A 14,043-nucleotide genomic window follows, 5' to 3' on the forward strand; every position below is an offset into this window, starting at 1 on the left:
ATGGGAATTTTGTGTACATGTGTGTGGTGTGTGTGTGTGTGAGTGTGTGTGTGTACAAATTTACTTTTTAAATTAATTTAAATTTAATTTAAATTTCAGATTTTTCAGAGAGTTTTCATAAGTGACACTGGCCAACATTTCTTAATTGTATCTTTCTATTTCGCCTCAGTTTATACAGGTAGTTAAGGAAGCCGGGGACTATAAAGTCTTCAGTTCCCCTTGTCTGAAGTGAGTGTCAAAACTAAGCCATTGGGTTACAATTTGTCGGCTCACGCTGTGTCTAGACTTCTGGGCTCCGGTTTCAGGTTTTCGTACTTTATCAATTAGACCCCCTTGCTTCCCAAGAGGGGAGCTATCAAAGGTATGTAGGTGTCCACCGAACTGCCCAGCTCTAGATCAGAGAGAAGTTTCATTTTGGTCTGATAAAGGCTTATCAGGCCGAGAGAAACAAAGCAACAGGAAATTGAATGATATGATTAACTCCACTTCCAAGGCACTTCCTGCAGACCAGCTACCCTCACCACACAGGTTTAGAGGCGAGATATCTGACCTTGATCACAGAAGTGATTTCTACCTTGCTGTCAGGGAGATTCCTCAGGCTCTGGGTGGCCAGGGCCCATTGCCCTGGTCAGGTTAATGGACTGTGAGCTCACCAAGGGGGAAAACAAGAGTCCACGTTCACCTCGGGAACTTGTCAGGAATTTAAAGATGGTTTCTGAGCCAGACACAGTTAATCTATCAGGGGAAAATCGAGAAGCCTGGCTTTGCCAAGTGCAGCTCTGTCCTGATAATGATAAAGTACAGGGAACGTCAGATGCTTGCTCAACTGTAGAAAAACCATGGGAAGCAAGAAAGAACACCGCAGGACAGTGAAAGGGCAGAGAAAGGGAAATCAAACATAAGGGCTGCCACAGGACTCTCCCCTCCCTCTTCCCTTTCTCCATATTGGGGCTGGAAACCAGGTCTTGTTCATGCCAGGCAAGTCCTTTGCTGCTGACCCACCCAGCCAACCTCATTATTGGGAATCTGGAGAAGAAATGAAAAGACACACAGACTTGCGAAGGAAGGAAAGAGAGCCTAGATACGTCGTCACAGAATGACGTCCACAGCTGGACACCAGAGTGGGAAAACTTCCTCTGGCTGTAGTGAAATTTGTTGTTTTCAAGACCCAGAGTCAACCTGGTGGGATTGGAGACAAGCTGGTAGGGATTCTCTTTCCGGACAAACCGGAAGTCTAGTAAGGCTGGAGTCTCCACTTTGCCACTGTCCTGGGACTGTGAGACTAGTCTCCCAGATGCCCTCATAATTCTGCAGGAAAAAAAAACATTTTTTTTTGTTTTGTTTTTTAATCTGGAAAGTGTATTTCGAAGGAAGTCAGAGGACAAAATTGTACCATGGTCACAAAGACTGTGCAGGAAGGCCCAGGAGCAACATGGGGCCAGGGCCTTTGGTGTTTGCAGTTCTGTCTCAGGGAGACAAATGCCCCTGCTTTGATCAAGGGTCAAGTGTATGTGGCAAATTCCTCTGTGAGGGACCCCCTGGTATACTGCCTGCACACGCGGGCAGGCGGCCTGCAGGGAGGTGGGGGTCGGAGGTAAGCAAGCATCGTTTGTTTTAAATTGCACCGTGGTAGAATCCGTGAACTCAGGGCTGCCATGAGCGTCCTGGGCACAAAGGAAAGCTGTGCAGGCTGTGTCTCTTTTGATATAGATTTTACCACCATTGTTCCAGGTGTCTCCGGAGAGAGCTTATTTCCATATGTATAGAGGAACGGAGCGCTTTCTCTTGCCGGTGAAAGTGTCACCGAATGTATTTTTAGCTATACATAAAGCCGCTGCGGAGTGAGGCATCTTACTGCCGGGGTCGCAAGGTTTGAACATCCTTTGCCACTGGAGGAATGTTAATGAGATGATTCTTCATTCCACTTATTTTAATTGCCAAACGACACTTAATCCCTCCCCCCACCCCCGACTTAAAAAAAAAATCAAACAAATCCCTTTTTGTGTATTACCGAGTTTGCTCTTGCAGGAGGCGGGTGTCTGAGAAAGACCTTAGGCTCCTGTGCAGAAAGTTCTAGGCCTGGCCCCCTCCCTGTGCAGTAGTGTGAGGTGTCAATGTCTGCTTCCCTTCCAATAGCTCGGAGGATGCTGAGAGGAGACGCCTGTGGTTGTCAGAGAAACACGGCGATATATTATTAGATCTTTCATAATTAGGCTTTGCTGATGTGTGCCAAAGATTCAGAGCTTAATCAAAAAACGTTATCACCCAGCCTGCTGCTGGAGGTGGGGGTGGGGTGCGGTGAATCTGCAAAGCCAAAGACTGTTCCTCCGGGTGCTGGTTCTGTAAGATAACCAAAGCAAGACAAAGGCAGACGGCTCCTGCCTGTGGTTCTGAGCAGGCTCATGCTTTAGTTCATCACGTGACTTATGTAGTGGCAGTGGGTTCGGAAAACTGAAGCCCCTCCTCGCTTCTGATTTCTGAGTCACTCCACCGACCAGGTGCTGACTAAGGCTGTGGGCTGTGGGAACCTGATCGAATGTGTCTGCCAAGCATTTCCAGGTAGAGCTTGCCTCCCCAGGGAACTTTAGAGATCCCTCCCTGGGTCACAGCAGGCCTGCCTGGCTGCGAATTTCAAAGAGTGTATCTCAGCTCTTAGATAAACCTGGCTGATGTCCCCTGGCAGCGAAGCTGGGGGAAGACCTCAGGGACAGCCATCCTGCAGCGCCCAGGGCTGTTTGGACAAACCGTGCTATGTTTTTTCTGCCCGTATCTGGGCATGCAGGTGAATCCTGGTCCCGCTGGTATCTTGGCTGGCCACTCTCTCTCAGGCTCTGCGGGGAGCTGGGGGTGCATCCCTGCAAATGCTCCAGCAAAGCTGTGCAAACAAACCGGGCCGATTAGTTGGACAGGCTCACTGGCTCGGGAGTGTGAGCTGACCTGGCAGCTGAATGCACTCAACCCTTTCCAGCCTGGGGTTCTATCCAGGGTGTTCATCAAGGAACACACCACCTTACCCCTCAGGATGCTGGGCGCTTGTGCATCCATGGACAGGACAGGATACTGATTCTTGCCTTGGACTTTACACATGCCACATACCTCACATTCTTCTTTTAAAGATATGTATATATGTATACACACACACATATATATCCCACGTTCATTACAGACTATACATCATTTGGGTCAAACGCCATGACGAAATGAGGCACATAAATTTGCACAAGGCACATAAATTTTGTGTCTGAGTTATTTCACCCACCTCAGAGTTGCACAAGACCTGTGTCCTTGCCTTACACGCTGCATTTTACAGGCTGGCAATTTCTGTGTTTAAAGGTTCAGTTTAGCACCTATAAATAACCTGACGTTCTGAGCTTTTGGGAGAGGCTGCTCAAACTGACTTGACTCCCCCACCCCCCACTGCACCCCCCCTCCCCACCTCTGCCTCTGGTTTGAAGTAAGAGTCAAGTTGGTATAAAGAAACCTCGGGTCCCCTTTGAGGTGAAATCAGAGTGAATCAGAAAGAGTGATTATGCCCTTCTTTAATCAAAGGCTCTGGGGAGGATTTTCTTTTAGGAGAGAAGCGTCAAGCCATGCACTTTGAAAATTACTTTCATATTTTCTTGAGCAGTTCTGAGCAGGGCAAGTTTTAAGAGTTGTCATTTGCTCTTGAATATCAGGCAGCCGCACCAGCCTTTTGTCTGAGCCCTTCCTTCAGTGTATCCGAAAGGACTTAGCTGGCCCCAGCTTTGTTGTTCACCACACAAGCTATCAAGTGACTAATGCTCTTGGAATCTCATGGAGACATTTATTCTGCCCCTGTTGCTATGAGCTCTGTGTTCTTTTGTGGAACCTAACAATACAGGTAACACATCTAAAGTATGACGCTGACCAAAGGAACTTGGTCTTAAGTAGCAATCGTAAAATCATTGTGTACACGTCACTGGCCTGTCAGATCCAGTCTCATTTTGGTGTTTCAAGTATGTTTGCACTAGTTATGTGGGCTGATTAACCTGAAGTTGAGGCAGCAATAGAAAATCTCACCCATATCCACACAGCAAGTGTTTATTAAAACATTCTCAGCTACTTGGGGAAGCAGTACTCCTTTAGGGAATTTAAAAAAAAAAGAAGGGATAATTAGAAATTATTCAAGGAGCTGACCAAAACAGTATTATAGTATTTAAAGTAGACAATCCATTTTTGAGTCAGGGTTTCTTTATGTAGCCCTGGCTCTCCTGGAACTCATTCTGTAGACCAGGCTGGCCTCGTACTCAGAGATCCATCTGCCTCTTCCAAGTTCTGGGAATACAGGCATGTGCCACAACCACCTGACTATGATCCATTTTTTAAAAGATAGGCGCCGTCAGATTTTAACATTTTATGTTAATAAGTATCTTTTCAAATTAGCATTTTTTGCTTCCAAAAAATTTGGTTGTTTGAATTCTTCTCTGGTGCTTGGAATGTTAATTTGGTGACTAGCAAAGTAGTTGTGTGTGTGTGTGTGTGTGTGTGTGTGTGTGTTTTGTTTTGTTTTTTTTTTTTTGAGACAAGACCTTACACAGAGTCACAGGCTGGTCTGAAAACCACTACAAGATAGCCCAGGCTGGCTTCAAGTTGTGGAAACCCTCCTGTCTCCACCACCAGAGATCTGGGATTGCAGCCATGAGCTCTGGTGCCTGGCTAGGAAATATGGTTTTGTCAGAATTAAACGTGTGCTCGTTTCTTAACCTGAGACATTTAAAAATTAGTTGAAGCCAGAAACAATTAACGGTCCAGATTTCTCTCACTTATTTTTGGCTTTTATCTTACTTGTTTGTTCCCATTTTAATTAGAAAATAATACAATGACACAATTAATTTTACCTGGCAGCTCTGTTCCACGGCAACATGGGCGTATGTGAAAAATGTTGCTGGCTTTTTTTCCCCTCTAGAATAAGAATTTTTTAAAACCTGAAAGCGTGTTACCATTTAAGCCTTTATTAATGAATTTTTAGACAATATTTGAAAGTAGGACCTTGATTTCCACACCTTAGGGAACCATCCAGAGGTTAAAATGTGGTTCTTTGTTTTGTATTATGCGTCACCCCACATAATTTGTTGGTCAGGGTTTCTATTCAGCCGTTTTAAAATATAAGCCTCACACTTTCCATTTAAGTCATATTTCCTTGGAAACTATGTCCACGATCACAGGTAACATTTTAACGCTACCACATTTTGTTGATTTCTGTTTGACGTCCAGGTTGATAAGTTGAAGATAACATTTTAAAGTTATGTAAATAAGAAACATCTACATTTGACTCAAATTTTAATTAATGTTTAATACTGTCTCAATGGAATAAACACAGTTTTACCACATTTTCCCTCCCACAAACTCCTACTTCTCACAACTTTGGCTTCTTTTCATATCCTCTCTTCAGAGAAACCAGACCCGAAGTTGTTTGAGTGCAGATGTGCACAACCGTCTTCATTTTACACTCTGCACATCGTGAGCTCTGTGTATGTGCCGCTGAGTCATTCACTGATGTATTAAGTCCATGGTCTGTAGGTACAGAGCAATACAGGAACATTAGAACACACACCACGCATGCTAACGCGGTAAATTCATGTGCTTGGTACAGCTAATAGCTTTCCTGCTGTGGATAATATCAGTTCTCTCGAACCTGACAGAGTCACAAAGTAAGTATTAAATCTGTCCCGAGGAGCTCTGGGAAACAGCATGCCAGTGACAGGGGATCCAGAAAACCTCTGTCTCAGCATCGTTTTGCTGGCCAACCCATGAGGCTTGCATGCCTTTGAGCGGAAAACCCTACCTTCTAAAATGTAGGCAACAAGACTGGGAAAACCCTGGCTTCAATCCCCAGCAACCCCCAAAATAATCAGCATCTAGGAATGGGCTTTCTCAGGCCAATGACGGAAACTCTCAAAGGGTGCAGACTTGGCAACTGAGTCTTTTCAGTTACTTTTCTTTTTTTTATTATTTCATAAAAATGTAGAGTTTGGGTAAAAAAATTAAAAAAAAAACAATGCAAATAAACAAAACAAAACAAAAAACAGTTCCTGTCTCTTGGCAGCCTTTTTAACCAAGTGCAAGACTTGTGCAAGGAATTACAGATAGTGGTTTTGCACACCAGGGCATTTTCCTCAGCCTGATTCTTGGTTGCCCCTCCTGGCCTGCAACACTCAGGCAGGGTGGGGCTTGCTTTCTACCTATCACAGGGAAGCAGCTCTGGTGGGAGCAGTTACCATTCACAGTTCTGTAGAACTCTCATAATTGCCTACTGTTTTTTGGCAAAAACCGACATGTTATTTTCGCACACCATACATCTAAACTCCTTCCCCAGGAAACTTCACTCTGCCTTTAAAATACGTAGTGTATATAATACTCGTTTTACAAGTAATGTCCTAAGTTAGAGTCTGATAAAAGTGTCTAGCTATCAAGAAGAGTTATTGTATTAAAAAAAAACAAAATGAAAAAACCCCAAACAAACAAGGAAGCCAGTGAGATGGCTCAGCAGGTAAAGGTATTTTTTGCGTAAGCCTGGCTACCTCAGTTTGGTCCTAGAACTTTCTCCACAAAGCTGTCCTCTGACTTCCACATGTGGCATGTTGTATACACACACACACACACACACACACACACACACACACACGCACACACGCACATGCACACACACACAAGCACTCACATGCACACACACACACTAACAGTAGTAAATGTAAAAAAAAAAAAGTCGTTGCTGTGTACTGCCTTTTATCAGTTCAGAGTTCCTTGAAAGCTAGCTACAAGCCAGTTTCACTGTCTTTGTGAGGTATGAATAAGGCTTAGTTAGAGGACAGGGTCAAAGTCACCGTTTTACCAGACAGTAATGGCATGCTAATGATGTTGGAGCAGCTTGGACCTCCAAGCGACAAAGCCTTTTGCACTCTGTGGTGATGCTCTCCGTGAATTCAATTAAAACGGTGGCTGTGAGCTGCTGGCGTGGGCTGCTGCTCCACTGGGGAGTTTTCTCAGTTAACACACTCTCTTCTTTCAGCCATCGGGAAAGTCTTAGGTAAATCGTGCAGACGTTTTTTTGTTGGGTTTGGCTTATTTAATTTTTATAAAAGTGGGGTTTGTAAATATCATAGCCAAGCCTCTCTCACAGTTTGGGTGACTGAATAGCTTTACAAGCTGTATCTGAAGGCTGAAATTCATTGAGATGTACAGCTAATCAACTTAGTTTACCTTAATATTTTGTTTTAAGACAAAGACCCATGCATCATCCCAAGCAGTCCTTGAACTTGCTCTGCAACAGGGGATAACTCTGAGCTTTCAGGCACGTGTGCACTGTAAGGGGATGGGAGTGTTTTCTGTGCAAGTATAGTTTGTGTGTGTGTGTGCGGGCATGTGGTGTTATATGTGTATGTAAGTGTGGTTTTGTGTTGTGTATGTTGTGTGTATGTACACGTGTGTGTGTGTAAGGGAATACATATGTATTTGTACATCTGTATGTACATGAGTGTGGCCTATGTGCCCATGTGTGTATGCACATGGTGTGTGTGTGTGTGTGTAGATAAACATGCATGCGATTTCTCACTGAACCTAGAGTTTTCAGATTCAGCCAGGTAGGCTGTCCAGCCATATGTCTTAGTGCCTACTTAGCATTGGTCTTTGAAATGTGCGCCTACCTTTTATGTAGATGATTGGAATTCAGACTCAGGTCCTTATGCTTGTGTGGCAAGCACAGTACAGAGAAAGCTAGCTCCTCAGCCTGATTACACACTTCCGGTCTGCCTGCCTCCCCTTCACAGTTTCCAGGACTATATGCTAGCCAATTCAGGTGTCACTGAGGTTAACACACATGCGAGACAAACATTCTACCAACCGAGCCCAAATTTCTTTTGAATGCATGTAAATTTTTAGTTTATTTCAATATGTTAGTGAGGGCTGGAGGGATGGTTAAGCTGTTAAAAGCATACACTGCTCTTGTAGAGGGCTGGGATTCACTTCTCTTCTTAGTGCGCACATCGAAAGGTTCACAACCACTTGGGATGGGACTCAGGTTTGGCCCTGGGCACCTCTGGGCTCCATGGGCACCTGTATTCACAGGCAAATACGCATTTATATAATTGTTTTTAAGTTCACCTTCCACAGCAAGTGATCCCCTCATCCTGTGACCTCTAAGTTGTTGGTTAATGTTCTATTGGCTCCGAGGAGAAACTTCCAATTTCCTGGAAAAAAAATTTTTTTTTCTTCAGGGTTCAACTTTCTTCAGAAAGGATAATTCCAGATTCCAGGAAAGAGCAAGCCTTAGTAGTTGTTTCAAGGCAGGAGCAGAGCGGTTCGCATTCTGTGAATTGAAATAGAAAGTAATGTTGAGGTCATGGCCAGCTTCCCTGGTTTGGGGAAACTACTGGTTTGCTAACTAGGCAGTTGTTAGGTCTGAGTCCGTTACTCTGCAAGGTCAGTTCTTCCTCCAAAACAGGTGGGTTTTCTTGCCTCTGAAAATGGTTGGTGTAGAGTTAAGGGAGCACTAATCTGTAGGGAGGGTCTTGTGGGTCTTGTGCAGGGATTCGGCAGCTCCCTCCCTCCCCCAATCATCCCTGTAAGGCTGAGGGAGAGCCCTGAGCACCCTTTCCTACCCACAACAGGAAGCCTTCGACAAAAGAAAAACAAATCAGCGGCCTTTTTAGTTTCAATCCCCTTACAATTTCCTGGTTTCTGGAATGCCAGATACTTTATAGGCCTTCGGAGTTTGCAAAGCTGAAGCAACATCTTTAAGTGGGAAAGAAACCCTGTAAGGGCTGAAATGGCTCAGTCGACTGCAGATCCTCTAAGGCGTGCCCTTCTCTGTGCTCTCTCCCTCCCCCTCCCCTCTCTCTTCTTTGTTCCGGGATAAACTTTTGTCCTCTTGGGTGATAACTTTTAAGACCTGTTCCTCATTCCAACTAACTCATTTTAAACAGAAACGCAAGGCGTCCTATTTTTAAAGGACATAGGAAAAAACAATGGGCACCAATTAGCTCGGGTCTGAAAGAGGGGTGCAGGTCTTCAGATCCCTAGCTAGGCTGTATATGGCCTCAAGCTAGGGAAACCTAGGTCTCATTTGGGTCCTAGAATGACAGTTTGGCATTTAGAAATTGAAACTGAAAAGAGTCAGGTGTCACTTTGTTTTCAAGCTTCCCAGCTCACCAGGAGGCTTTAGGAGCCCGAGGCTCCTGGGGGACCAGGGCGAGGCCCGGGGAGTGGGAGGTTGGAGTCCTGAGCTTTCAGAAACCCTTCTTATCTCTGGTCCTGTCAGGAACCCTATCTTGCTTACACAGCCAGGATCTGAGGCCAGGACCTCGAGTCCGCCTGGCTCTATCTTCATTTCTTGTACCTGGATATCGATCGCCTTGAAATTCGGAAAAGAGGCTGCAATCTCATTCGATAAGGGGATTTCGGATGTCAAGCCTCGGAATATGTGTAGCCTGAGCGATGCAGGCCAGGGGATGCGGTCTTAGGGAAGAGATAATGGAAAAGATCTACCTTTAAAGCGAAAGCCATGCTTACCATCAACAGGATAAGTTTAAGCAGGAAAGCTTAGAATCTAAATCAACATAGGACGTCGAGGTCCTTATATGGATAGGTCAGATAACCCTATCTTTAAGGCTCTTTTGAGAGGCAAGAGCCCGACTTAGGGAAGTACATTCACTTTAAAGTGGTTCTTTTCTTTTCTTTTCTTTTTTCTTTTTTTTTTAAATATTTATTTTTGGTCCTCATATTTGACAGCCTTAAGAGCTAATGCTGAGTTCAGAAAAGAACTTTAAAGATCTTACCCATGGTTCACCTGGAAACTTGTATGTGCCTTAGTTTAAGTTCAGCTATGGAGTCCCTTCAGAGCTGTGTCATCTTGGACAAGATGCCCACATTCTCTGTGCTCTCTAGCGAAGGTGTTGGTACCTACCTAATACGGTCTATGGTTGGCAGAAAGCTATCAATTTATGTAAAAGACTTAGAGCAACATCTAGGGCATAGCAAGAACTCTAACCCCATAAATCATTTTTTTTTTAAATCTCTTTCATGTTCTGGGAGGTGACAGGCATTCTTAGTTTCAGCCTGAGTTTGGATTACTTTGAAAATAAAACCTGTGGCAGGGTATATCATTAGAAAGGAGAAGGGGGGGTGAGGACTCGGTGGGAGGGAGGGGCCATTCAGGGACGACTGTGGGAGTGTCCACTTGAACATGCAGTGCTACACAAAGGCTTCTAGAAGGGTCTGCATTAAGGTGTCCACGCAGCTCATCCATGGCTTCCAGTCTCTGGCCAGGGAAGAGGAAGGAGAAGAGAAGGTGCACATGCTCCCTCACCCTCTGTTCCAGTGGGTGCTCACTCAGTGTTTCACAGGGAGGTATGGGTGACTCTTTCTGACAGATATCAGATGATGTCACCTTGGCCTTCTCAAGGCTTGGAAGGATCTGGGGTCATGTTTGCAAATTTAAAGTCGAGTCCCGTATGCCCCATTTGACAGGCCCAGAAACTGAGTCCAGTGGAGTACACCACACCACCTTCTTATAAACTCATAAGACTGGGTTTTAAATCTCAGGCACACAGAAACATCCGAGGCTAGTCTTTTTCCTCCTGCTGTTTTTTTTTTTTTTTTTTTTTTTTTTTATTAACTTGAGTATTTCTTATATACATTTCGAGTGTTATTCCCTTTCCCGGTTTCCGGGCAAACATCCCCCTCCCCCCTCCCCTTCCTTATGGGTGTTCCCCTCCCAACCCTCCCCCCATTGCCGCCCTCCCCCCATAGACTAGTTCACTGTGGGTTCAGTCTTAGCAGGACCCAGGGCTTCCCCTTCCACTGGTGCTCTTACTAGGATATTCATTGCTACCTATGGGGTCAGAGTCCAGGGTCAGTCCATGTATAGTCTTTAGGTAGTGGCTTAGTCCCTGGAAGCTCTGGTTGCTTGGCATTGTTGTACTTTTGGGGTCTCGACCCCTTCAAGCTCTTCCAGTTCTTTCTCTGATTCCTTCAATAGGGGACCTATTCTCAGTTCAGTGGTTTGCTGCTGGCATTCGCCTCTATATTTGCTGTATTCTGGCTGTGTCTCTCAGGAGCGATCTACATCCGGCTCCTGTCGGTCTGCACTTCTTTGCTTCATCCATCTTGTCTAATTGGGTGGCTGTATATGTATGGGCCACATGTGGGGCAGGCTCTGAATGGGTGTTCCTTCAGTCTCTGTTTTAATCTTTGCCTCTCCCTTCCCTGCCAAGGGTATTCTTTTTCCTCATTTAAAGAAGGAGTGAAGCATTCCCATTTTGATCATCCGTCTTGAGTTTCGTTTGTTCTAGGGATCTAGGGTAATTCAAGCATTTGGGCTAATAGCCACTTATCAATGAGTGCATACCATGTATGTCTTTCTGTGATTGGGTTAGCTCACTCAGGATGATATTTTCCAGTTCCAACCATTTGCCTACGAATTTCATAAACTCGTTGTTTTTGATAGCTGAGTAATATTCCATTGTGTAGATGTACCACATTTTCTGTATCCATTCCTCTGTTGAAGGGCATCTGGGTTCTTTCCAGCTTCTGGCTATTATAAATAAGGCTGCGATGAACATAGTGGAGCACGTGTCTCTTTTATATGTTGAGGCATCTTTTGGGTATATGCCCAAGAGAGGTATAGCTGGATCCTCAGGCAGTTCAATGTCCAATTTTCTGAGGAACCTCCAGACTGATTTCCAGAATGGTTTTACCAGTCTGCAATCCCACCAACAATGGAGGAGTGTTCCTCTTTCTCCACATCCTCGCCAGCATCTGCTGTCACCTGAGTTTTTGATCTTAGCCAATCGCACTGGTGTGAGGTGAAATCTCAGGGTTGTTTTGATTTGCATTTCCCTTATGACTAAAGATGTTGAACATTTCTTTAGGTGTTTCTCCGCCATTCGGCATTCCTCAGCTGTGAATTCTTTGTTTAGCTCTGAACCCCATTTTTTAATAGGGTTATTTGTTTCCCTGCGGTCTAACTTCTTGAGTTCTTTGTATATTTTGGAAATAAGGCCTCTATCTGTTGTAGGATTGGTAAAGATCTTTTCCCAATCTGTTGGTTGCCGTTTTGTCCTAACCACAGTGTCCTTTGCCTTACAGAAGCTTTGCAGTTTTATGAGATCCCATTTGTCGATTCTTGATCTTAGAGCATAAGCCATTGGTGTTTTGTTCAGGAAATTTTTTCCAGTGCCCATGTGTTCCAGATGCTTCCCTAGTTTTTCTTCTATTAGTTTGAGTGTGTCTGGTTTGATGTGGAGGTCCTTGATCCACTTGGACTTAAGCTTTGTACAGGGTGATAAGGATGGATCGATCTGCATTCTTCTACATGTTGCCCTCCAGTTGAACCAGCACCATTTGCTGAAAATACTATCTTTTTTCCATTGGATGGTTTTGGCTCCTTTGTCAAAAATCAAGTGACCATAGGTGTGTGGGTTCATTTCTGGGTCTTCAATTCTATTCCATTGGTCTATCTGTCTGTCTCTGTACCAATACCATGCAGTTTTTATCACTATTGCTCTGTAATACTGCTTGAGTTCAGGGATAGTGATTCCCCCTGAAGTCCTTTTATTGTTGAGGATAGCTTTAGCTATCCTAGGTTTTTTGTTATTCCAGATGAATTTGCAAATTGTTCTGTCTAACTCTTTGAAGAATTGGATTGGTATTTTGATGGGGATTGCATTGAATCTGTAGATTGCTTTTGGTAAAATGGCCATTTTTACCATATTAATCCTGCCAATCCATGAGCATGGGAGATCTTTCCATCTTCTGAGGTCTTCTTCAATTTCTTTCCTCAGTGTCTTGAAGTTCTTATTGTACAGATCTTTTACTTGCTTGGTTAAAGTCACACCGAGGTACTTTATATTATTTGGGTCTATTATGAAGGGTGTCGTTTCCCTAATTTCTTTCTCGGCTTGTTTCTCTTTTGTATAGAGGAAGGCAACTGATTTATTTGAGTTAATTTTATACCCAGCCACTTTGCTGAAGTTGTTTATCAGCTTTAGTAGTTCTCTGGTGGAACTTTTGGGATCACTTAAATATACTATCATGTCATCTGCAAATAGTGATATTTTGACCTCTTCTTTTCCGATCTGTATCCCTTTGATCTCCTTTTGTTGTCTGATTGCTCTGGCTAGAACTTCAAGAACTATATTGAATAAGTAGGGAGAGAGTGGGCAGCCTTGTCTAGTCCCTGATTTTAGTGGGATTGCTTCAAGTTTCTCTCCATTTAGTTTAATGTTAGCAACTGGTTTGCTGTATATGGCTTTTACTATGTTTAGGTATGGGCCTTGAATTCCTATTCTTTCCAGGACTTTTATCATGAAGGGGTGTTGAATTTTGTCAAATGCTTTCTCAGCATCTAATGAAATGATCATGTGGTTCTGTTCTTTCAGTTTGTTTATATAATGGATCACGTTGATGGTTTTCCGTATATTAAACCATCCCTGCATGCCTGGGATGAAGCCTACTTGATCATGGTGGATGATTGTTTTGATGTGCTCTTGAATTCGGTTTGCCAGAATTTTATTGAGTATTTTTGCGTCGATATTCATAAGGGAAATTGTTCTGAAGTTCTCTTTCTTTGTTGTGTCTTTGTGTGGTTTAGGTATAAGAGTAATTGTGGCTTCATAGAAGGAATTCGGTAGGGCTCCATCTGTTTCAATTTTGTGGAATAGTTTGGATAATATTGGTATGAGGTCTTCTATGAAGGTTTGATAGAATTCTGCACTAAACCCGTCTGGACCTGGGCTCTTTTTGGTTGGGAGACCTTTAATGACTGCTTCTATTTCCTTAGGAGTTATGGGGTTGTTTAACTGGTTTATCTGTTCCTGATTTAACTTCGATACCTGGTATCTGTCTAGGAAATTGTCCATTTCCTGAAGATTTTCAAATTTTGTTGAATATAGGTTTTTATAGTAAGATCTGATGATTTTTTGAATTTCCTCCGAATCTGTAGTTATGTCTCCCTTTTCATTTCTGATTTTGTTAATTTGGACACACTCTCTGTGTCCTCTCGTTAGTCTGGCTAAGGGTTTATCT

General features: G+C 43.8%; 1 long non-coding RNA gene across 1 annotated transcript in view; it reads left to right on the forward strand.

Moving 5' to 3' along the window:
* Nucleotides 1-8,414: 8,414 nt before the first annotated feature.
* LOC148000660 (uncharacterized) overlaps nt 8,415-14,043 on the forward strand; it is a 445,138-nt gene continuing 439,509 nt past the window's right edge. Inside the window, exon 1 of the long non-coding RNA XR_015640129.1 lies at nt 8,415-8,461. This is a non-coding gene — a long non-coding RNA (uncharacterized LOC148000660). The remainder of the gene's footprint in view (nt 8,462-14,043) is intronic.

This window comes from Rattus norvegicus, chromosome 16 (assembly GCF_021556685.1).
Source record: "Rattus norvegicus strain SHRSP/BbbUtx chromosome 16, alternate assembly SHRSP_T2T, whole genome shotgun sequence".
Classification (NCBI taxonomy): domain Eukaryota; kingdom Metazoa; phylum Chordata; class Mammalia; order Rodentia; family Muridae; genus Rattus; species Rattus norvegicus.